Source organism: Meleagris gallopavo, chromosome 3 (genome assembly GCF_905368555.1).
Source record: "Meleagris gallopavo chromosome 3, MGAL_WU_HG_1.1, whole genome shotgun sequence".
NCBI classification, from domain to species: domain Eukaryota; kingdom Metazoa; phylum Chordata; class Aves; order Galliformes; family Phasianidae; genus Meleagris; species Meleagris gallopavo.
The window spans coordinates 37,179,758-37,202,498 of record NC_139406.1 but is presented as its reverse complement, the minus strand read 5'-3'; the positions used below and the strand labels follow the sequence as shown (position 1 = coordinate 37,202,498).

The 22,741-nt window shown below is 39.5% G+C and overlaps 1 long non-coding RNA gene across 1 annotated transcript in view; it reads left to right on the top strand.

The window, feature by feature from the left end:
• The first annotated feature begins 315 nt into the window (after positions 1-315).
• Positions 316-22,741, top strand: part of LOC146544663 (uncharacterized) — a 28,898-nt gene continuing 6,472 nt past the window's right edge. Inside the window, exons 1-3 of the long non-coding RNA XR_014882406.1 lie at positions 316-514; positions 1,011-1,149; positions 12,413-12,475. This is a non-coding gene — a long non-coding RNA (uncharacterized LOC146544663). The remainder of the gene's footprint in view (positions 515-1,010; positions 1,150-12,412; positions 12,476-22,741) is intronic.

Here is a 22,741-nt window from a genome sequence, read left to right as displayed (position 1 = left end):
TATTCTCTCTGTTACGTGACTGAAAGCAGCGGCAAGAATAAACCATTGACTGTGCAGCATGAGCCTTAGTGGGTTAGGAAAAGAGAAGACTGGTACTACCTGTATCTTCAGAGGAGGTCTTGGCTCAATTGTTTCAGTCCCTTGCATTTAGAATACCATATACTTGCAAAGTAAACCTAATGACTGACCAAAAATAGCTGATGTACACCAGAATATGAAAGACATTCTATGGATTGAGCAATACAACTGTGAGTTGAGAAACAGACTTACTATCCTTGTTCATTTTAACTATTATTTATGTAGCAGAAATGCTAAGTCATGGCCTGAATCAGTGATTGAGCACCTGGTGGGAAGGCAGGGCCAACTCCGAGGAGCTCAGGCGTATGCAGAGCAGCTGAGTGACCAGAACGGCTGGAGCCAGGATCCACCCTTTTCCCAGACCTCATTTAAGGATTGGCAGTAGGGTCACACATATTTTTCTGGATAATTCCTGTCTACTGGTGGCCTTCTGAAGGTAAGCACTTTCTCTTTCTTTGTTTCTGTATCTACAGCTGCTGCATTTGGGCTTGTTCTCATTTGAAGTAGCCTGGGATTGTGCTTCTCTGCTTCTGTCACTGTACTTTCCATTATTGCACTGCAGTTTATTAAAATCTATGGTGTAAACCACTCAATCAACCTAAAAAATAGCTTTATTTGCTTTAAAAATAACAGGATTGCAAGTAGAAAGCTTAAAAGTAATTAGAAATAAAACTTCACTGATTTTAATCCACATATGTAGAAATCAACTTAAGAGAAATTTAGAAAAGTGGCAAAATACATCCTTGGTTCAGGTGAGCTGGGCTGCACATTTCCAATGAGAAGAATTTTTATATATTCAGTAATATTTGTCATCCAAAAAATAAAATCCTTTGAGGTTACTAGCATATGAAAATAAACTCACAAAAAAAACTAGTCTAAGTGCAGAAGAGTGGTAAGAAGGGTGATCATATTGAATGCTCCTCCTTTTGCAGGGAAAAAAGTACCAACAACGTGTTCCTGGGCAGAATTTACTGGGGAGATACTGGCTACATGTACTATGTGACAATTACAGTCACTTCTACTTGGAAGTGTCAGCATTGCCACACAGGGAAGAACAAGGACCTTACTAAGGTATACAAATGTCTAAGTGAAGACATATATTACTGTTAAAAGCCAAGGCCCAAACATCTTAAAACTTTAAATATGAAAAATGAAGAGTGTAAAAAAGTAATATGAGAGAACTGTAAAGAGGAGAAAGGGGTTGCGTAAGACAGAGGTTCTGGGGTAAGGTGAAATAAGTCTGATAGATGTGAAAGTGTCAATAGCAAGAAAATAGAAGGTAGCCTTGCATGGCTATATGTATGTGTGTGCTGGGGAGTGTTAAGAAATCTAAGTGAGAACAGAATCATGGTAAATCCAATATCTCCTGATCATACAAATTGAAATTCTGAATATGTAATGCAAGTGAATACAGCAAAAGCTGTTATAGACTACTGAGTATCTGACTACCAGAGAATACTTGGGATCTCTGTCTCATGGTTCTAAAGACATCTCTTGACTTGATGGCATGTGATCAACAAAAGAAAGCAACCAGTATCTGAGCAGCTTGTGCTCATAGAGCTTTCTTGTCCTATGGATATCTTTTTCTGTGGCCATGGAAAGAATATGATCAAGTCCAACTCAAAATTTCTTCACTATCCAGCAGACAGGACCTTTTTTTTTTTTCTTTTTTTTTTTCCTGAAATAAATGAAGAGAGAGTTCTGATTTTTAACACTGTTATAACTAGGGCAGTTTGGTGTGTTTGTCAAGTCGTCGTCTTCCACCTTTAGATGGAAAGAGAAAGAACACAGCCAAACGCACTTGGGCACCAAAGTGATAGGAGCAATGAAGCAGTTTAAATAAAATAAAAAAACCTTGTTATGACAAGTAACTAAAACCCACAAATGAATGCAGAATTCCGCTATTTAATATAGTGTATGCTGATATTTAAGCAGGTCTATATCTGTCAAACAAGTCTCTTTTCTGAGACTGGCACAGACTGTTCTGCGTTTGGTTTCCAGAATCAGCAAATTACATTGGCAGAACAAAGCTGTCATATTTGGTGGTATTTTGTTACATCCATTATCTCACTTAAGTTTAGACATATCTTAGCAAAATCAGATCCCACTTAAAGACTGCCTTATTTTGCAACATTAAACAAAATGACAGCCTGCTTTAAAAAAAGTTCATTAGCAAGCAATGAGTTGGTGGAAAAACTGCACGGCTGCTTCAGAAATGAAGAATGAAAGCCTGAAACATGGTAACCTTTCAGCAGTGGGCCAAGAACATACATCAGGATTATTTGACTAAACAAGAGTATTAAATGACTTCAATAAACAGAATTAAATAGAATGAAAAGAATCAAGGATTCTTTGAAATTGATTAAGGAGGTGTTACCTCAAGACCTGCTGGGAAGGGATGGCACCATGGACCACTTATGCTTCAATATAACCTATATGGGGCAGTCATAAATAGCGATAATGGAAGGTCTTTGTCAGCTGAAAGACAGTAGGTACACAGCAAGATTAATTGCAATCCACCTTTGAAGAGGAAGGTTGTGGAATGCCTGGTACTTCTCTTTGGTTCAGTTTCTCTGAGGCCTTCTGATAGTCAGCTTCCTTTGAAAAGTGAAATTCAATTTTAATTAACTCTTCAGAAGGCTGAAATAAATGGGTATTATCCTGAAGTGAAGGTCTGGAGGTGATAAACTGCTATGCTTCAGTTTAGATTCACATTTACGTGATAGAGCTGTTTTGTTTTTAAACAACTTCCCATTTCTTTGTTACATATTGTTTTTCTCTTCAGAAGGCTAGACCTGGTCTGGTGATGATGGATAAAGCACCTGACACAGAGGTGATGTGATATCATGGGCCACCTAGTTATGCCCCAAGAACATGGTTTTTAGCTGGAGATGGAACATCACTAACACCTTTCTTATTGCTTGCACTGTGAACATCCAACATGCGACAAGCCAGCCCTTGTGGTACATGGTCACATACAGGTGTGCTATGGAGCAGCTTGGGGATATGTGATGGTAAAAGATATACTATGCACCTAGGGAATTGCTGTGCCAGGTTAATGTTGCCCAGAAAGGTAAACGTCCCAGGGCACCATCAGGGGCATTTACCTCGGTACATCCATGCAAAACTCCACCCTGCACACAGTGATGCAGGAGACTGAGCATAGAAAGAGTTGGTTTTTTTTGTTTGTTTGTAGTAGTAACTTAGCTGGTTTTAACCTCTCAAGGGAAATAGCATTTTTTTCAACGAATGCTAGATGCTTCAAAAAGGTTATTTTCAATGTTCTTTTATTCCCTGCATTTTAAATAGTACAAAGAGTTGCAGTGATACTATGGACCTGTAATTATAGGGCTTGGGGGACAGCCTGTCTTTTCTAGTGTTTTGAATTCACTTCTGCTGCAACAACACAGACAAGAAAAGAACTTGCTGGCTAACCCTATCATTTTAATGAAAGTCACACTTCAGTGTGCGTTTGGAAGAAGGAAGGCTCACAGCTGCTTATGAGAATCCTATTCCCCCTGCTCTTGCCAGATCCACCCATGCGCGCACACACTTCAGAAGTTACTCTGTAACTTCTATTGGCATGATGGGGCTCAAGACTTGTTTTAAGGTGAGCAGATTCCAGGTTGGATGTTAGGAAGTATTTCTCCTCAGAGCAGTGAGGTTGTGGCACAGGCTGCCCAGGGAGGTAGTGGAGTCACTGTCCTCGGAGTTGTTCGAGGAATGTATGGATGTGGCACTGAGGGAGGTGGTCAGTGGGCATGGTGTGGATGGGCTGATGGTTGGACTGGGTGATCTTAGTGGCCTTTTTTGCCCTGAATGATTCTATGACTCTGTGATCTAGGGCTGATGAAAGCAGTTAAGAAAGATTATTCAAAGTTTCTGACAATGTATTTGCGAAAGACTATTAAAAACTGTTCTTGGATATGTATTAGAGGGGGCAGGAGAGAGAATTTTTTTTTTTTTTCCAGAAAGTGAATAATGTCATCGTTGATTTAATTAGCAAATTCTAGATGTGCTGACAAAGGAAATTTTCTTGGGAGATGCACTGTGTTGTGTCAGTGGCCTAAATGAATAGGCTGAGCTGAGTTTCTGGTAATAACAGATGAACAACACAACTCGCCAAACCTCAAACAGTGCATAAATCAATTTGCTGAGAATTAACCACTTGCTTTAAAATTAGGGGTTACTTGACAGGGTTTCAGTGATTAGGTTGTCAGGGACCTGTACTTCTAGCTGGGATTTATCTTTCACTGATATAAGTACATCCCCTTACAGGCAACGGAGTGAGTAGGGGTAGCAGTCTGAAGCACCAGGCTGGTTAGGCAGTGCGGTTTTATTCTTTGTAAGTACTAGGCGGCATTTGGAGGTGGACAAAGGAGGGAAGAACAGGGACACTTATCAAAAAGAAAATGTGCTGGCTTTGTGAACTACTAATAATGCCCAGGATATTAGTACCAGAATGGTGAATGAGGGGAAGCATTTCAGAATCCCTGCACATCACATGGCCCTTCTGTGCTATAAGGAGCTTAACAGTTTGTTAAATGAGATGCCGAAAAATGTTCAATTATACAAAGAAATTAATGGAAAGCAGTAAGCCACTTGGAGGTCACTTCATCTTGTGAAAGTTGAGCATTTATGTAGTGTACAGAGCCAGGGCACCATTTTTATGATTAAACTTACATTCCCATATACTTCAAACAATGGCAGATGGTAGACAGAGCAGTGAGATTAGGTACATATGGTAAACGTGGGGGTTGGGGGAGGTATGGGACAGACAAAGCAAAGGATCATAGACTCTGACGGTCAAATCAGAATGTAAAAGATCAATAAAATGTTCATAGAAATTGGCCCAGGAAATACCAGGGGTCATCTGTCAGGTCTATTTATTGCAGCATTCCTGCTTTATTTTACTTAGCCAGTGGGGAACGTCCATCCCCCTCACTTCCCTTTTTACTAGTGATCTCTTTCACTGCTCAGGCACACTTAATATCGAAAATAAGTCTGAAAATTTCCCAGACAGCAATGCAGGATGATTATCTATGCTGTCCCAGTGATGGACTTCAGTTATGGTGTCTTCCTGGGCTTCTTTACAACCTGAATCCTCCTCGTGATACTGGCTCTCAAGTCACCATTTCCTCTTAGGTTCTCATCCTGGGACACTTGCCTCCCAGGGAAGTTGCATAAATACACCTTGCTTTCATTTTTTTGTAAATTTGGGAGTCTATGCTTAAAATCTTTACTGCTGTGAAATAAAAGCTGATGAACTCAAAGGCAGTCAGTAGAAAGTCTCTTTCAAGACAGTGAATTGCCACTTGCTTACCATTACAGAGTTAGTGTCTGACAGGCCCTGAAGCCCCCTTTGGGCTTCCTTGTCCATCTCATCAAGGGGGTTATCCACGGCAGCTTTGCTTTGATCTCATGCTAAAGGTCTTTCTCTTCTCCAGTTTTCTCTTTGTTCTCTTATTCTTCCTTTCAGCTCTCTGACCTACACAAACCAAACCCAAGTATTTCTGAGAATTTGGGTGTGCGCTAGTATCCTTCCTTCTGCTCTCCTTCTCTGATTTTGTTCTGTCATCATCCACAACTTCTCTCTCATTTTTTCTGTTCCTATCTTTGATCTCATTCCAATATTTATTTCCCTCCTTCTCCCCTCCCCCGCCACGTGCTGTGTTTCCTCTTTATTTTGCACTTTCTGCTTTTTCTCTTTGATCACTTTCAAGAATGCGATAATTACTTCTAGGTTTTCTGGGCCCTGGATGTTGTACATGCCCTGATATCTAACTTCTGCCCTTTCATTTGCAGTAACTCATTTTTTAGCTGGATTGCAAGAGCTAGTTCAGAATTGCTAGTTTGCTTTAATTTGAACTCAGAGCCCCCGTGCACCCCAACCAAGATGGCTGCAGTGGCAGCTTAGCCAAACCTAGAATCAGCCAGGCAGCCCAAGACCTCATCTTTGCTGTGCCTTTCACCTCCCATAATGCATTACTCTACATAATGATAGCCTTCATCCAGGTGACTCCTGGCAAGTCCTATTGGAAGCTCCAGTGCACCTACAGCTTTTCAGTCTCAGCAGGAGTTAGAAATGTAATTCTTTCAATAGCCTCTGTATAAATGTATTTTCTCTTGCTGAGCAGTGAAAAATCTGCCTGCAGTATGAACAAAGCAATAGCTACTACAATGCAAGTGGTAGATTCTCCCCCTGGTGAAGTCAGTTGGCACAATCAGGGTCACAAAATCACAACCTTTAAAATCATCCTGAGAATGGATATATTCTGTACCACTTTCTGTCCTCGTTATGATCTCTGTCACAGGAACAAGTTATCCCTGAATCTCAGTGTCTGAGATGCTGTCTTCTCATTTTCATCAAATAATCCCTGTTCTTGTGACAAAAGATTGTAAGTAACAGGAACAAAAATGGCCCCAAATGAAGCCATTCTCATGACAAAGACTGTAATGAGAACAGAAAATGGCACAAAATCAATTCATTCTCATGACAACCTTAAGATTGTAATGAGGACAAGAAAAACAGTCTGAAATTTATCAATTCTTGTGACAACCCTGAGACAGTAATGAAAGCAGCAAATGGTACGAAATTGGTCCACTCTCGTGATAGACACTGAAACAAAACCAGAAAATAGCAACACGTTTATCCATCCTTTTGACAACCCTAAGAGTGGAACAAGAACAGAAAAGGTTAGGAAAATTAACCCATTCCTGTCACAAACAATCTGATAAGTGTAATAACCAATTGTCCTTTCCAAATGGCATAATTCAGCCATTTGAGCACTGGCTTCATACTAAACCAGAGGAGTAATTAAGTTTCAAAGTATCTTTGTGCATAGCTCATGTCTGGTTTGGGTATAGAGTAGAAGTGACTCAACCATCCTCGTTAGTGAAGAAAGCATACAAGGTGGGTGATGCATGCCAGCTGGACAACCTCTGCCTCCACCAGTGCTGTTCTCACCAGCACCATTTTATTAATTTAACATTTCTGTGTTTGTCTGGGGAATCCACGGATCTTGGTAAATGATGGGGGACCCACTAGAATCACAGCATCTTCTGTGTTTGTGCTCTGTGGCCTTGTGAAGATGTAGGTTCTGATAACACAGGTGAAGAGGTGCAAATATGTGGGCATCATGCTTATATGTGTGCTTGTATAGAACATCAGCAGGGACAAATGTACAGGGAGACAGTTTGCCCTCTGTGTGGTCAGGCCTGGCTGTACAGAAGAAAATGGGAGAGGGTAGAGGAGAGTTCAGTCAGGGATGTAGGTGAAGATGTAAAGAATGAGTGTTAATGGGTGAAACGTGATCTGTCTTAACTAACTGCGGAGCAGAGAATTGTCAACAGTTTAAAAAAAAAAAAAAGGCAAGGAAGAGTTAACAAAAAATTAAAGGACAGAAAGTTAATGGCAGATGGGATGAGGCAAAGCTAACCCTGGAATAAAGCTTAATATGAAAGCAGGTATGAGTGAAATGAATGAGGAGAAGGCAGTGAGTAAGGAAAGAGAGAAGGGAGCAGTCTGTGGAATGCTGGCTTTTGAGCACAGAAGGAAAAATGCTGCGCAGGAGTCTGATGCACTCACCTGCAAATGGCTACTACAGGGGAAGAAGCGATGTGTGGCTCTGTGTTTTCTAGACTGAAATAGAAAAGACAATTCCTCACTGAGTGAAAGAAGCATGATTTCAATGTGAGGGGTGGAGGGAAGGAGGAAAAAAAAAAAAAAAAAAAAGAAACAACAGCAAACCTCTTTTCTCTCTCTTTTTCCAGCCACTCTAGCTTTATTTTGTGCCTGCAGTTAGCTTGTGAGTGCAAATGATATCATTAAGTTATCCAGCTATCTGACTGCACCCACAAGCTTGGAAGGCTGAATCCTATCATTTGCACCTGGGGTTAATGCACTGGAGTGAATCGTTGGTGCTGAGTAGATTCCAGCAGAATTGGAGGCTGAGCTGAGGCCAATATAAAAATATATCCCAAGCATTTAGCTGGCACTCTCCCACCACTTGGATGACACCTGACCTTTGCTTCTGTGTGCGTGTGTTTTTGAGCTGCCCAAGAAGAGAGAAAATCATTTTGAAGCCTCCTGCTATAAAAATCAGTATCTCCCCGAGTGGACTGACTGTCCTCTGAAAAAGTGTAAATGCTTAACCTCAGTCAAGTAGGCTCAAAGGGCAGCACACTGGCTTGCTGGAGGAGGAACAGAGACGGAGAAAGTGTCAGCATGTACATATGGGAACTATTCCCTGGCTTACTCCTGGGCTTTCACTACCTTTTGTGTTCGCTCTCCAAATTTAAGGCTTATTGGCACTTGCCCAGGCTATGTGAAAGGCTTCTTGCAGCAGACTAAGGTGTGGGTTTCATTATGATTCGTAGGGAAATTAAAAAAAAAAAAAAAAAAAAAAGGCATCTCCACAGTAAAGGGGTATATGTCTTTAAAAAAAAAAAAAAATCCTAAGAAGAAATCAGTTGTTAGAGTTGGTGTTGCTCCAGTGCCAGCTTTATGCCTTCGACTAATGCGTTTCTCCAGGAACAGTCTTTAAATGAGAAGTTACGGCTGCTTTTCTGATTGAAACAAACTAGTGTTGATTGCTGATCAGCCATCTGTAAAGGAGGGCATCTCAGGAAGGATATGAGCTAATGAAAAAATGGACCTGATTTGAAAGTGTGATGTGCTTCATGCCACAGGCCAGTCTGAGTGGCATGAGATTATATCAGTGCAAGTGAGAGGTAGATTGAGAATAAGTAACTTCTGTCTTAAAGATTAAATGGCAAATTTGCTATTAAATGTGAAAGACATAAAATGGAATTAACGCTTTGAGGGTGTTAGCTGTGGTTATATACACTCTGCAAATGGCACTTCTATCCTGTCACTTGAGTTGTCAAACGGCACACTCTTCTCATTGCAGCTCAATTAATACTCATCCAGAAGTATCAATTAAAGAAATGAGAAATGAAGTGTTGACCCTTAACAGCCACCCACACATCACCCACTTCACGAGCACATTTCGTGTGGCATTACTTCTCCAAATGACCTTTGTAACTGGTAAAATATTATTGATGAAATCATTAGGTTTCTTGGTAACCAATTGATAATTTTCATCTGGGTTGCTTGGTGCTGATAACATTACCCTTGTAACTAAGAGACAAATGCTGCCGTGGAAGCACACGGGGTTCACTGGGTACTCCTGCATTTTATGCTCTGAATTTCAAAACATCTAAAATTAACAGGCCTGTCAATTTAAAAAAGAAACAAACCCAAAACAATAAAACATGTAAGTGGTAAAGATAGCTCTTGTGGTGTTATTGTGTGAGGTGTGTTATGCTGAGCTTCATTACGTTTTGCCTTGCTATTATATTGCATCCAGCTGCATGCTCTTGCTTTGTGATATGATACGAAGTGACACAAGTTAAGACTGAGTAGAAATGCTAGATGTGGTTTCAAACTAGGATGTGAAATAGAACAGCCCAAATTTGGAAAGAGTTGGATTGAAGTATTTTGCTTGGGACAAAGGCCAAATGCAAACTTGGCTGTGATATCTGATTAATTTTGAAGTACCCCAAAATGTAAAGATATCCAAATTCAAAGTTTGGGGTCAAAAGCACCTCTAAATGTGAGCACAGATGAACTGAAAATATCAAGTGAGGTATCCTCCTGTATTTTAAAGTTGTCTTTTCACCCCTCATTTCTTTTCTTGCTTTTTTTTTTTTTTTTTTTTTTTTTTTGCCAACAGATTCATCCCTTTCCTGAAATTCTATCTCATACAAATCCCTAGGATATCTGTGGATGGAAATTACTTTTGCTACAGACTTCCTTGCATAGTCAGATCTTTAGTCATTTGATTTTTATTTTTTTTTTAAATTTCCTTGAATGCTTTTGATTGTGTGGGTGTTGCTGTACATGCCAGTATGCTTTGTGTCAGTTCTTTTCACTGCTCTGCCATTTGTGCTTCATACCAATACTTTTCCTTGTAGTGCAGTATCAAATAGTTTCCCGTAGATTTTAAAATCAACTACGTTGGTTTTTGTTTTTTCATGTTTTTACATATACATTTGTATGTAACACTCTCTCCCTCTCTCTCTCTCTCTCTCTCTCTCTCTCTCTCACACACACACACATACACCAAAAAAAAAAAAAAAAAGAGATGGTAGACCTGACTTGGTCCTACCTCAATGGAAGGAAGCTCTCCTTCTGTGACCTTTGTGCTGTTGTGCTAAGAGACCATCAGTTTTGCTGGAGGATATGTTTGCTAAGTCTCCAGTCAAGCCTAAATTGAAGGGCCAATGCGTACGTGCTGTATCTTATTATTATGCATATCACCACCAAGGCAGACTGTCATCATTTTCAAACCATAATACTTGCAAGTCAAGACTGTCAAAGCTGCTTAAGGGATTCAGATACCCCATTGCCACATAGCTAAATGGGGCTATTTTGAGATGCTCAGTGATAGTGTTTACCCCAGGGAGTGCATGAGAAAAGCCTTATGTGTGTAGAACATGCTTTCCAGTGCGGATGTCTTGGTGGATGGGCCCCATGTAGAGACAGACAGATGAAAATGGAAGGGCTTAACAGTATTCTGTGTTTTTAAAAAGCAAAAAAAAAAAACAAAACAAAACAACAACAACAAAAAAAAACAACCAACACCATACGTGGTGATGGGCTAGATTTCCAAGCTCTGCTTATTTTGGTAACGCTCAGTTTTCAGTCCAACTCAGCTGAAATAGAGAATGACAGATTGCAAAGACACTGATGGTTGAAGTTAAGATTGCTAAACATGGTTTATGAAAGACTTTCTTGTCAGTTGCTTGGACCTTATCAAGCTTAAACTGTTTATGTGGTGATTTCTGTGCTGAGAATTGCCTTCATTCAATCACAGATGCAAGAGTAGGATAGAAAAGTAAAATAAACTAATAAAAGTAAAACAAAGAAGTTGGAACTGGGGAAAACATACAAATAAGAACAGAAACAATGATACACATATTACACGATGGTTGAAAACTCAAAAGAAAATACCAGAAACTCTCTCCAATCTTAATCATTGCTCTGTTTCCTGTTCTGTATAGCACTCTCTCTATGATATTACTACTTAGGTTTTTTTCATTTGAGAACCTGTGACTGGTTTATTGAAAAGAGCATCCTGTGCTGTGATCTGGACAATGCAGTGGCTGTAGGCAGACACCTTCCTTGCTTACATGTTGTGGAAATGAAAAAGGCTCTTGTGCCTGGGACAAGGAAAGTGGGGGAAGAAAAGGATTGACTGTGGAGCTTTACTAATGGAAAGCATCATGCAGAGTAACTTGATTCTAACCTGACTTTATTCCCAATTTTTTCATCTCATAGCAGGGAAGTTGCTTTAGAAAAACACTTCCACAGGGAGCCTGATTTTCTGGGATTGGACTAAGGTGTTGGAGATCTGGTTGTTAGAGCTGCAGACTTCCCACTGCCACACCTGAGGTCAAGAGGATATCTGCTCTGAACAGAGAAAGTACTATGAAAGTGCAAAACTCTACAAAATCAAACTGCAGTATTTTTAGTTGGAAATCCCAAATTAAATGACGTATTTGAGAATTTTTATATTAACCTCTGTCTCAGTCTTTATAATTTAAATTAGAGGCAGTAATTTCACATTTCTTCACAGTATTGTTGTGAAAGTAATTTCTTAACGATGGCAAAAAATCTAAATGACTGTTAAAACAATACCACAAGAAGAGGGAGAGAAGAAAACAGTAATTTTGTATTCATTGAAGAGCTGGACAACGTGTGTAGTTATACATTGAATGTTGTTGAGGATAAAGAGTAATACTGAATAGTAATCTGGTTTGAAGAACCCGGTTCTCCTTGTTTATCTAATGGGGAAGGTACTGTGAAAAAACAGGACGCAATGTTGTAATTAAGGGCTGTGCCATGACACATAAACAGGAAGAGGACAAATGAAGGTTTTCTAGTGACATCAATTCTGACTTTTTATCTTCTGTTAATTTTCTTATCAACTTTGGCATTTTTAATGTATCCTTAGATTAAAAAATATATGATTACTGATATTTGAAGATACAGTTATACTCACATTTGATATACAATTAGATTTGTATTTACATATGAATAGTTCTGTAAGTGGCGAAGGGAAACTCTTCCATCTGTTGGGAAGAACAGCCTGTTGGGTTTAGCAACTTACATACTTAGAGTGTGTGCATAATGACTCAAGGGCAAAATCTAGAGGTACTCATCAGTAGAAAATGGCATCTGTAGAGGATGGAAAATGAAAACTGGTTTTTAGTCACTTTACAAATTCTTTCTAACCCACTTTTTTTTTTTTTTTTCTTTCTCCTGAAGGTACTATTGAAAGGCTGTGTGTAACTGCTGGTATTGGCTATTACTGGGATGAAGCAGGGAAAGGTAGGCTGACAGATGGATGTAGCTGCATTACAGACATTTTCTATAGCCATCCCTCCAAGAATGAAGGCATAAAAGAATGTGAAGGTGAAACTTAAAATGTGTATGGATGTTCCTTTTATCCAGGAAAGGACAACTAACGAAGCAGTTGAAGCACAGTATTTTCTTTGCAGGCGTTCTATCAGGCTTATAATGACATAGTTTGGAATAGGAGTCACAGTGGACTCCCTTGCTTAACTGTCGTCATCACTTACCATTTGCAAAATGGAAGGCTTTCTGATCCTGTGTCGATGTGCGTGACTCACCCTCAGTGACTCACAGTGAACAGGAGCTCTGTAAAGCAGTTTCAGCTGGAACTCGAGCCCTGTGCACCATGTGGTGTATGAAGTCGAAATGAAGCGGCAAGCTGTCCTTTCCCCTCCGCACACCGCCTCACCCCTCACCCTCAGTCATATTGCCAGAGCTGCTCTGCAAGTGACTGGTCTAGCAGACCAGGAATTTAGAAATTATTCAATAATGCTAATTGATGGACAGATCAATCCAAATCAATCAATCTTTTTTTTTTTTTTTTTTTTTTTTGGGTTGCTTCCAAACACGAACCACGAAAGGAATGTTTCCAGTACACATATTGGGTTTATATGACTTGTAGTGAGGGATAGCACTCCTGTGAGACCTGGACATTTTGAGGACTGTGTGGCTGTCTGAGGAAATGCTGAAAGAATTTATTATTGAAGCTGCCCAATTTGCAAATTCAAGTGGGTTTTGCTGTAGCAAGACCCAGGCAGTCTGTGGTGGGCGGGGGAAGGATACTTGCCTTTACTATCTTCCATCCTTTGTGACACTGCATGCTGGACTACAGATAATAACCACTTCCAGAACAAAGGTTCATGAGAGAAAGAATCAGTTAGGGAATGGTTGTTTTACCTGTTGAGCAAGTGAAATTAGGACTGATTGCCACAAGTGGCAGGAAAAGAGAGATCTGCAGGTACGTGCATGAAGAAGACTAACTTTGCAAGGAAGGATTTAGCTGATCTATACTAGAGCTGAATTCTTTAGGTTTACCACATTTAAAAGCTTGTCCTTACATCTTACCCACATCACATTACCAGGTCTGGTTGATAAGAGAATGGAGGTTCTGGTGAATAATAGGATGGATACCCAGCTCTCTGGGAATGCTCCCTAATTGTTAAGTGAAATGCTTAATGAGAGACACACTGTTAAGTGCCTAAAGCTACTTGACTAAAAAGGGAATGGTGTTCCTAACTGTTTTGGAGCCCATGACCCTGAACTGAAATGTCAGTAATGGATATACCACTGACTGTTGGAGAAGGTTCTTCTTTCTAGTTTATACTAATGCACAAGATCTGTACAATTAGATAAACTCACAGGCAGTCTTCCAGTTAACAAGGCTTGTTAGCCAAAAAGGATGTGTAAGAATGGGCTGACAACTAAAAAACAAAACAAAGACAAAAGCAAGAACAAAAACAAAACAAAACAAAAACCAGAAAACTAGGATAAAACTTTGAATTCTCTTTGCTGTGTTTGTAACACATCTCCTTCTTCCTTCCCATGCGTATTGTAATGAATGAACTGAGTCATAAGAATGCTTGTGGAAACACATAGCTTAAATGGAGAATGGGTATAGCTGCAGACAGCACATAAAAACCACGTAAATAGGAGTATCCTAACCAGCAATGCGATTCTCAGCCAATCTGGAAACAGAAATGAGGCCACGTGATTTGTTTGTTCAGACAAAACTAGCACAGGCAGCTACAAACTGGTGGCGAAGAAGCTGCGGAACAAGAAGTATTAGTATAAATTATTCATTGTGGATCATTTTGAATAATGAGCAAATCTGAGAAAATAATGACCCGTTCACACACAATTTGCATGGAGAAAAAAGCAGCTAAAATTGATAAAATTCTTTGTTACAAATTATTTGCTGTGCACTGGGTGTTGGCATAACATACTCTGAAGCCTGACAGTTCCAGAATAATTAAAATATTAAAATGGCTCCATTTTAATCTTTGATCACATATCTAGATCACATTGCAGAAATGTCATGTTTACTCATGACTCATAATGAAGAAATGTAGAAATGTCATTATTAGAAGCCCTGTTTTTACTGCATCACGTATCAAAATTCACAGGCAAACCATTACATTTCCTTTTTCATTTTGCAAGCATTTGTTTCCTGGAGGAGCTGAGGCCCACATTTTCAAAACCAGAGGACCTCCTTATACAGGAAATCTGAGCCACCAGATGGCTTTCACTTTCCTGCCACCCACCACCCAATATTTGGGATGGCTCCAAACTTGCTGCCAGATTCCTATTTCTCCCCTCTTGCTCTAGAAGCCCAGCTCCCAATTTTATTGTACCCAGAGACTATTTATGATTGATTTTATAGCATAGACTGAGGAAGAAATGATTAAAAACTTACTGTTTCACCAGTCTTCTGTTGGTGAAGAGAAGAATTGCCCTCTTCAGCCCTGTTTGATGGCCTTGAGGAATGAGACCGTGTGTGTGGTCCATTCGATCTAAGTGGGACTAAGGATGTATTGTAGTGGCTGCACTGATGGTGGTGGCATACCCTTCCACTTGCAGCAGCATGCCTGAGATCAGCTTAGTGATGAGGTCAGGATGAAGCAGATCATGACTCAAACCCCAAAAGAGCAGTCTCTACTCTTCTCTGCTAACAGATCTGCTAGTCCACGTGGTTGCCTTCAATATTGTATTTTGCACAGAGCACAGAGAACAATGACAATGTCCAGGGTGGGAAAGACCTGAATGAAAACCCATTGCAGGAATAGAAAGGAGAAAAAAAATAGATAAGTAACTGAAATTAGGCATGCTCAAGAGAAAGGGAGCAGCAGGTGTTTGCATACCAGCACATCTGTTCAGAAAATACTCCTTTAAATCCAGATTAAATATATAGTTTTGAAGCTTGACCTTTCTAAGTAATTAAAGATTTGCCTGGCATGCCTTTCAGAGATAAGCTGATATAGACAAATGACTAAAATCTTTAGTTTCCGAAGAAGGGCACTATGATTTTGTTTCCTTGTGTTTTCTGTTATGCAATTAGATTTTTGCACAAAATACTTTGGAGTTTGGGATCAGTTCACCACTCACAGTGATGAATGAATTGCAGAATAGCAAAATCTTGGCTTTGTAAGGATGTGGCTGAGTAGGTCTGCTGGAAATAAATAGATCTAGAGAACTTCACTAATTATTGAGAGAACAGAGGAACACCCGTTCTGTCACCCAATTGTCACAGTTTTGTTTGTTTGGTTTGGTTGTTTACTTGTTTGTTTTAATGAAGTTTCCCAAGAGGTCATCTGACAAGGAAACATCATGTAATGAACTGTCAGTTCTCACTACTACTCAAAGGAAGCTACAGAATTGAGTCTTGGAAAGTTTTTAACTAGAAAGGAGTAGCAGATACTGAGTTTTGAAAAGAAAGTAATCTGCCTAATCAGCTCACTACTGTTTAATATAAAATTGGCTGTATTTTGCCTCTTTTGGCAGGAATTAGCTCTTTGTATCTCTCTCCAGTGGTTCCTCAGCTCTCTTTCTGACCTCTTATAAGCAAGTAAAAGCATCCTTCTGCTCCATAGTTACAAGGTGAAGCAATTACAACAACAACAAAACAAATGGTAATTTGAAATCTGCAACATGTGTTTGCAACAAATTTTGACTTTCTGTGTTTGTGAGGGTTTCATGTGATAATGATTCTTTATGATGTGAAATCAGTCATTGGTGTTAATGATTAATTTTCTTTAATTACTAACAGGTGAAATTACATTGACTATCAAGTGTCTGTTGAGCTTGTAGGTTTATTATTCTCTTTCTGCTGGATCTTGAGTTAGATTTGGATTTGTTGTTGTTATTATTTACAGGAACCCTGGCTAGCACACTACCATATGACAGTGAAAAGTTCCCACCTCTATTACAGTTGGCAAAAGGCAGTTCTTTCATATGATAATAATTCACATAAGTACCCTGGCTGAAATGTGATTTTTTTTTTTTTTTTTTTGGCTTTTTGTAAAGTTGGCAAAACATCAACTTTTGCTACTTTTGCTTTCTGCGAGAAATTGTCCTCACAGCTCCACTCAATGATAATTTGTGGCTTCTTACCAGAAAGCTAGATCTGTGTCACTTGTACAAAGGTCAGTGAATTCCAGCTCTAAAACATCTCCAGGAATACAAGTCTGGCAGGAGAGAAGTTATTAAGCCAGATCACAGTCTATTACAGTTCATTGCTATAGGTTTATTCAAGGACTGCTGCAATGAAAACAAGTAAAACTAGTTTAACTTCTTTTTTTTTTTTTTTTTTTTTTTGGTAGGCTTACTTTCCTTTCTTGCTCTTTTCCTTGGTATAAAGCAGCTAGTGACCCCTCACTTGTAGGTTGTGCACAATATGCCTACATACTTCATATTTCGTTGGTACACTCGATGCATTAAATAATGCTGTGCAGAGAACACTAAAAACTATGGTAATAATCTTTTCTAGGCTACATAGGAGGAAAGCTGCCTATGTGTCCACTCTTCTGGAAATGCAAAAAGAGGAGGTGGAATGCAGAATATTGTTTTCAGATAAAACACTGTAAAATGCTTTTAATAGCCCTCAATTCTGATTAAGTGAGGTATTTACTGTTAGACTTTCATTACTATTAGAAGAGCTTTTTGAAGGGTATGGAGCAGCTTTTGTGAGCATGATTCTTTGCTACTAGTGACCCTGTCTTGTAACACTTGAGTTTAAATGTCCATTACTATTTACATTAACTAATTGTTAATTACAACAGGATTCCAGGGAAAGTGCATAAGACAAGTCATATGAATGCCAAATGAGTATATTAGTGATTGGTGTTATCACAGTGAATACAAAATGATTTCATAATGACTGTAGTCAGTAATATATAATAGAATTGCTTCCTATTTGATATACTCTCCACAGAACTATAACTTGTTCTTGGACATCATTCAGAAGCTGCAACATAGCCTGGAGGCCTCTAATCCAGTCCTGCAAGGAGCTTGTTCTGAAATGCAGTCCACACCCTTGCAGAGTAAGACATGTGTTGGAATTTATTATTTATGGCTCATTGTTACGAGTTGCTGCTATGGCCCAAAGCATTATAGCTCATCCTCAATGCTGTAGAGAGTCTATGCTTTGTAACTTTGTTTGAGCCACTATATTTGAGTCAACACTCAACTTGGAGTACAAGAATAAAACATTTCACTGGAAGGAGCTTAAAAAGAGTGTTTTTGTGCCTAGATAACTATTTATGCTAGTTACCATAGCCATTCTACTCTATTCCGTGATGGTTTCTTTTTGTAGGACATTTATCACAGTAACATTTGAGGACAATGCTAATAAGTTCTTGTGTAACATCTTGTTGTGTGCTCTTCTTTGGGGAACTTTGCCATTGCCAACCCACCATACAATAAGCTTCAGTGTTGGGAAACAGGATAGATCTTCAGGGAGTTTGGCACCTGTTTTAATAAGCGATGCAAGCATGTAAGATTTGTTGATATCTGATGCTCTCGTAGAACACAAATGCAAAGAAGTGAAATTGATATTTTTGTCTAAAGCTTGTGGAATTTTTGTTTAGTTCCGAGAAGAGTCTTCCATTTGACTTGATAAAAATAAAAGTTTAGAATTCTTCAGTCTAACTACCCAAGAGAAACACCAGGTCCTACTCCAATAGAGTTGGAAGAATAAACAGAGCAGGTGAGTGAACCGGTCCACAGCACTCTGCAGTCATTTAGAGTCTGTTCTTTGGATGAGACTCTATCCAAAGGACGAAGTGCTGTGCTGCATACTCAGGAATTCATTGTTTCAGGAGAAAGGCCAAACACTAGTAGGCACTGATAAGTGAAGTGGCATGTAGCACAGTGGTGAGTGTCCCTGGCTCTGAATGTTTTGGCGGTGAAGACTGTACATTTGCCAATTTTGCATTCAAAGAGTGGATTGATAAAATAATCTGATGAGTCTCTTTCCTCTTTAATTTCTGTGATTTAAGAGGAGGAGTCTGTTTAGTAACCAGTGGGCTCCAGTTCCACTGGAATAAAGACATTAAATGCAATGTTTCCGATAACTACAAATTACCCCATGACTACAGTAGTTCCTGGGACTTTCTGGCGACCCACCGTGAGAGCTAATGAAGATGGCCTTTTATAAAGTGCAGTATTTCTGGCAGTTATTTTTAATGGGTCGTTCTGTGTTAGAAAATCATGCCTCCAAGATTCCCTGGAGTGGCAGTTGGGATGATATTACATTCAATGAATCACAGCAGCCACCATAAGGGCAGGGCAGTATCTACGGCAGCGGTACCGAGCAATGGTGCAACATCAAATGAACGACTCAGCTGGTGACATCTGGCCCCTCTGATCATAACAATTCTGTAGTGTGCAGTACTCCAAAGAGTCCATCCTTCAAGATGATATGTTAAAATGAGGTGGGTTTTTTGTGTTCATCCTGGGTGCCTTCAGGCAGGCATGGGAGATCCTGTGAGAAAATGCAGGAAGTAATGGATAAAAGTTGGCTTCCTAGGTTCAGTTCTTCATTGGTCAACAATTACTTTGCACCTTATTGTTGCTGAGCTTACTTACGGAGGAAAAGCAGTGCCTTTGGGAGATGTTCCAGTAGGAAGAAAGATGCTGCTGTGGCCATGGAGGCCTTGAGAAGAGTGAGTGAGCATGAAGAAGATTTTTAAGTGAATTTCAGTTTTCTCTTCAAGGCTAGGTTTTAGAAAAGAGAATGGAAATAATTTTGAATGTTGCTTTACAACTATGAAATACCATTACTAATTTCCTCTCTCGTTGGTACCTTCATTACATAAAAATATATATTTTTTTGTTTGCGCAGTACCTTTCATGAAAGAAAGTTTTCTTGATGATACTTGGGTTTTGCGAAGGCAAGAGGTGGAACAATCTGTGACAAATAATGAGAGTGAAATGCCAGCCTTTGAAAGGGCTTTGCTTTCCCTATATCGAGTGCTTTAAAAAGCCATCTGCTTACTTGAAATGGCTGCAACACATGGTGCTCTTCCCCTATCCAATATGTGCTGCAAATTGTAGGCACATGGATCCAGTCAAGGACACAGTGTCTGCCTTAACTTTGGATTTCCTTGCTGTTGTCAGTAAGAGTCTCATCCTTAAACTTGGCTCTTGTATGTGTTAATTATTTCCTCTTCATGTCCAGCTGGCACAGTGCATCAGCACCTTAAGTTGCTCAATTTGATCTTTGTGCTCATGAACAAGGTAATTAAGCAAGCTACAATTTAAGGAAACGTATTTGCCTTGACTTGTTGCAAGTCTTCAGACAGTGCTCTATCCTAAATCATTTGATAATGTAAGATTCTCTGTGCAGGTTCCCACTTCACTGAGGTTTAGTTCAACAGGTCACAAAATCAGTAATTGATTCTCAGTGTGTCTCTGTTGATTTTATTACAATAATGAGGACCATCTTTTTTCATCTCTGCTAATATGTTACTAAAACTATCGGCTTCTCAGTTTGGTGTCAGGATGACTTTGACAGGTTGTTAGCAACTATATGATGTACAGAACATCATAGAGATGTCTCAAACTGTGTTTCTGCATGCCTTAGAGAACCTTAGGTGGTCGTGAAATAAGTGAACACACTTCCAAGAAAAAGTTATAGCAAAAACCAAAAATATTCCTCCAGTTTTGATGTCCTAATGAAGAAGTTCTTTATGCCAGCTTGGATTCTTGATCACTGAAGAGTGCTGTGTTTCACAGGAATGGGTGACATTGCAAAGCAGACATGCTGGATTAACCACCGATTAAAATCTCCGGGAAAAGTTTCCATATTTCCCAAGGTTTTATTTTTCTTTGTTGTCATTATTGTTTTTTGAGTAGGAGCACTTTATAGTTAAGACATGCACATCTTGAAAGACTTCTACACTCTTTCAGATTGAAAACAGCCAACAAATAATGAGATGAAAGTTAGAAAGGAAGCTCTACAGGATTATTTCTACTGCTTAATTTACCAATTTATCTGCACTACCCCAGATTTTGGGATTCAAAAAGAAAGCCCAAAACACATCTGCCTGTTAAAGTGAATCTACTGACATCAACATTCAGCCTGGGTAGATGTGACATACAGTTTTTGGTTTTAGATTCTCAAGTTATGATAATCCTTTTGAGTTTAACAAGCCAAAGCTATACTAACATAGGTAACAAAATGAAGGAGAATCTGCACAGCTTCTGGAATAATGTTGCTGAGAGGTCTGGTTTGCAAAAAGGAAAACAAAATACCAAAACTAACAGCAACAACAACAAAAAAAGTCACTAATTTGAAAACAAGGAAGAACAAGGCTTATGTCCTTATACACTGAAAGTTTTTATGTACTTGCTACTAATGAAATGGATTCAACAACATAGTACTTTTATGGTCCATTTTATGACCAAGTAATTATATATTTTAGCTAGTCCAAATTAATTGCCATTTTACTGTTTTCTGGTTTAAAGGAAAAAGGTATGTATTAGTACGGTGAGGAAGACTCTCAACCAGAACACAAGCCTTTTATCAGCAAGTGGAATGAAATGAAATAAAGCTTTACTCTTCTTTCCTGCAGGAACATTTTATCTACTTTCTAGTGATATTTCTCTCTCAAAGCCACTTTAGACTTTCATGCCACATACTACTTTAGAAAACAAGTGATCAGCTTGTCTGCACTCCCCACATTCCTCTCTGAGGCAGAGGATGTTAGGAGGCTCATGGAGACAGCATTAGATGCAGGTAGGTATTAACAGACAGATAGCAAGCCTCAGGTGTTGACATGGGTCTCAAATTCAGCAAAACGCATACTGACTGCGTTAGAGTCAATGAGAATTTATTGTCTTACAATTAAGCAGGTATATATGTATTGAACTGACAATCTGGATCAAGTCCCAAAGCTGCGAAAGTTGAAAACACCTTACTAAGAACTGTTACTGACTGCTTAGCTTCTATGCGAGACTCTTCCACATGTGACCTGAGGGGAGTAAAGGATGAGTTCATCTAGCACCAATATCTTATCCATCTATCAGTGGAAAGAACTTGACGCTTAGGGGTTTTTTGTTGTTCTTTTTCCCCAGAAGGCTAGTTGGGTAAAAGCATACTCGAACAATTTTACAAACAGCCTAATAATGTAAAAAACAAACTGGATGAGGGGGAAATAAAAGAAGCAGTAGATTACCTCCTATCAGTGGAGATTCAAACAGAAGGAGAGAGTCACGCTGAGTACTTCAGGATCACAGATACCTGATTAGGAAAGACATGGCTCTGTCTTCCAGGCCAGTTCCCTGCCAGTGAGAGACTGTTCCCCCCAAATGACAGTTTTGCCTTGTTTTGCCACCTGCATGTAACCATGTAGACAGCCTCTGCTGCTTTTCTTGAGATCTGAAGTTGCAATACTGCTCTGCTTTCCCCCTGGGTGTAAACACTGCCATTTAATAAAGATAACAAAGGAGAAGGAAAGCCTGGGTGTGGCATCAGGAAGGAGCCATGAGCACACTGCACTCACGCTTGCTGGGACACTTGGCTCCTGGCAATGCAGTGCCACGTTGTCAGTGCTCACATACCTGTGATCCCACCTCATAATGCTCTACTCTTCACATTTCTCCCTGCAATAAAAAGACTAAGCAAGAGAAGCACAGCTTTCAAAATACCTCACAGTTTGCTTCAAATAACTTTCTTTAAATCTGATATGATTTTGAAGCTATTATCCTGCTCCATTTCTTTTAAATCTGAAGCTAGACTTTCATAGAGAATTTGTACAAAAGCTTCTCTGAAAGTAATACCTCTTATTTTATTATGTTAGCCCACAGCATCAGAGGTGGATGTTGGTAGAATGGCAGTAGAGGTTGAACCTTTTCACCAATATCCCATTGCATTTTGTTGCCGTGTGACAGATGGCAGCAGAGGGGCAGTCTTACAGAAGGGCATTTGACATGGAAGTGCAGATGGAACAAAGGTGTGGAACTGAATTCCTCCATGCAGTAAAAATGGTACCCATTGACATTCACTGACATTCACTTGCTGAACGTTTATGGAGACCAAACAGTAAATGTGATGGTGAGGTGGTGGGTGTGGCCTTTCAGCAGTGGTTACAGAAAAGCCATGTTCCAGACTGCCATGCACAGCTATCACGCCTCAACATGAAGAGATCTCAATCAGCTCATCTGTGCAAATCAGCAGATTACAACCAGGGAACCATTTACAGAGCTGAATGTTGGCTTCAGTGCACTGGAAAAAACAGTGGCAAC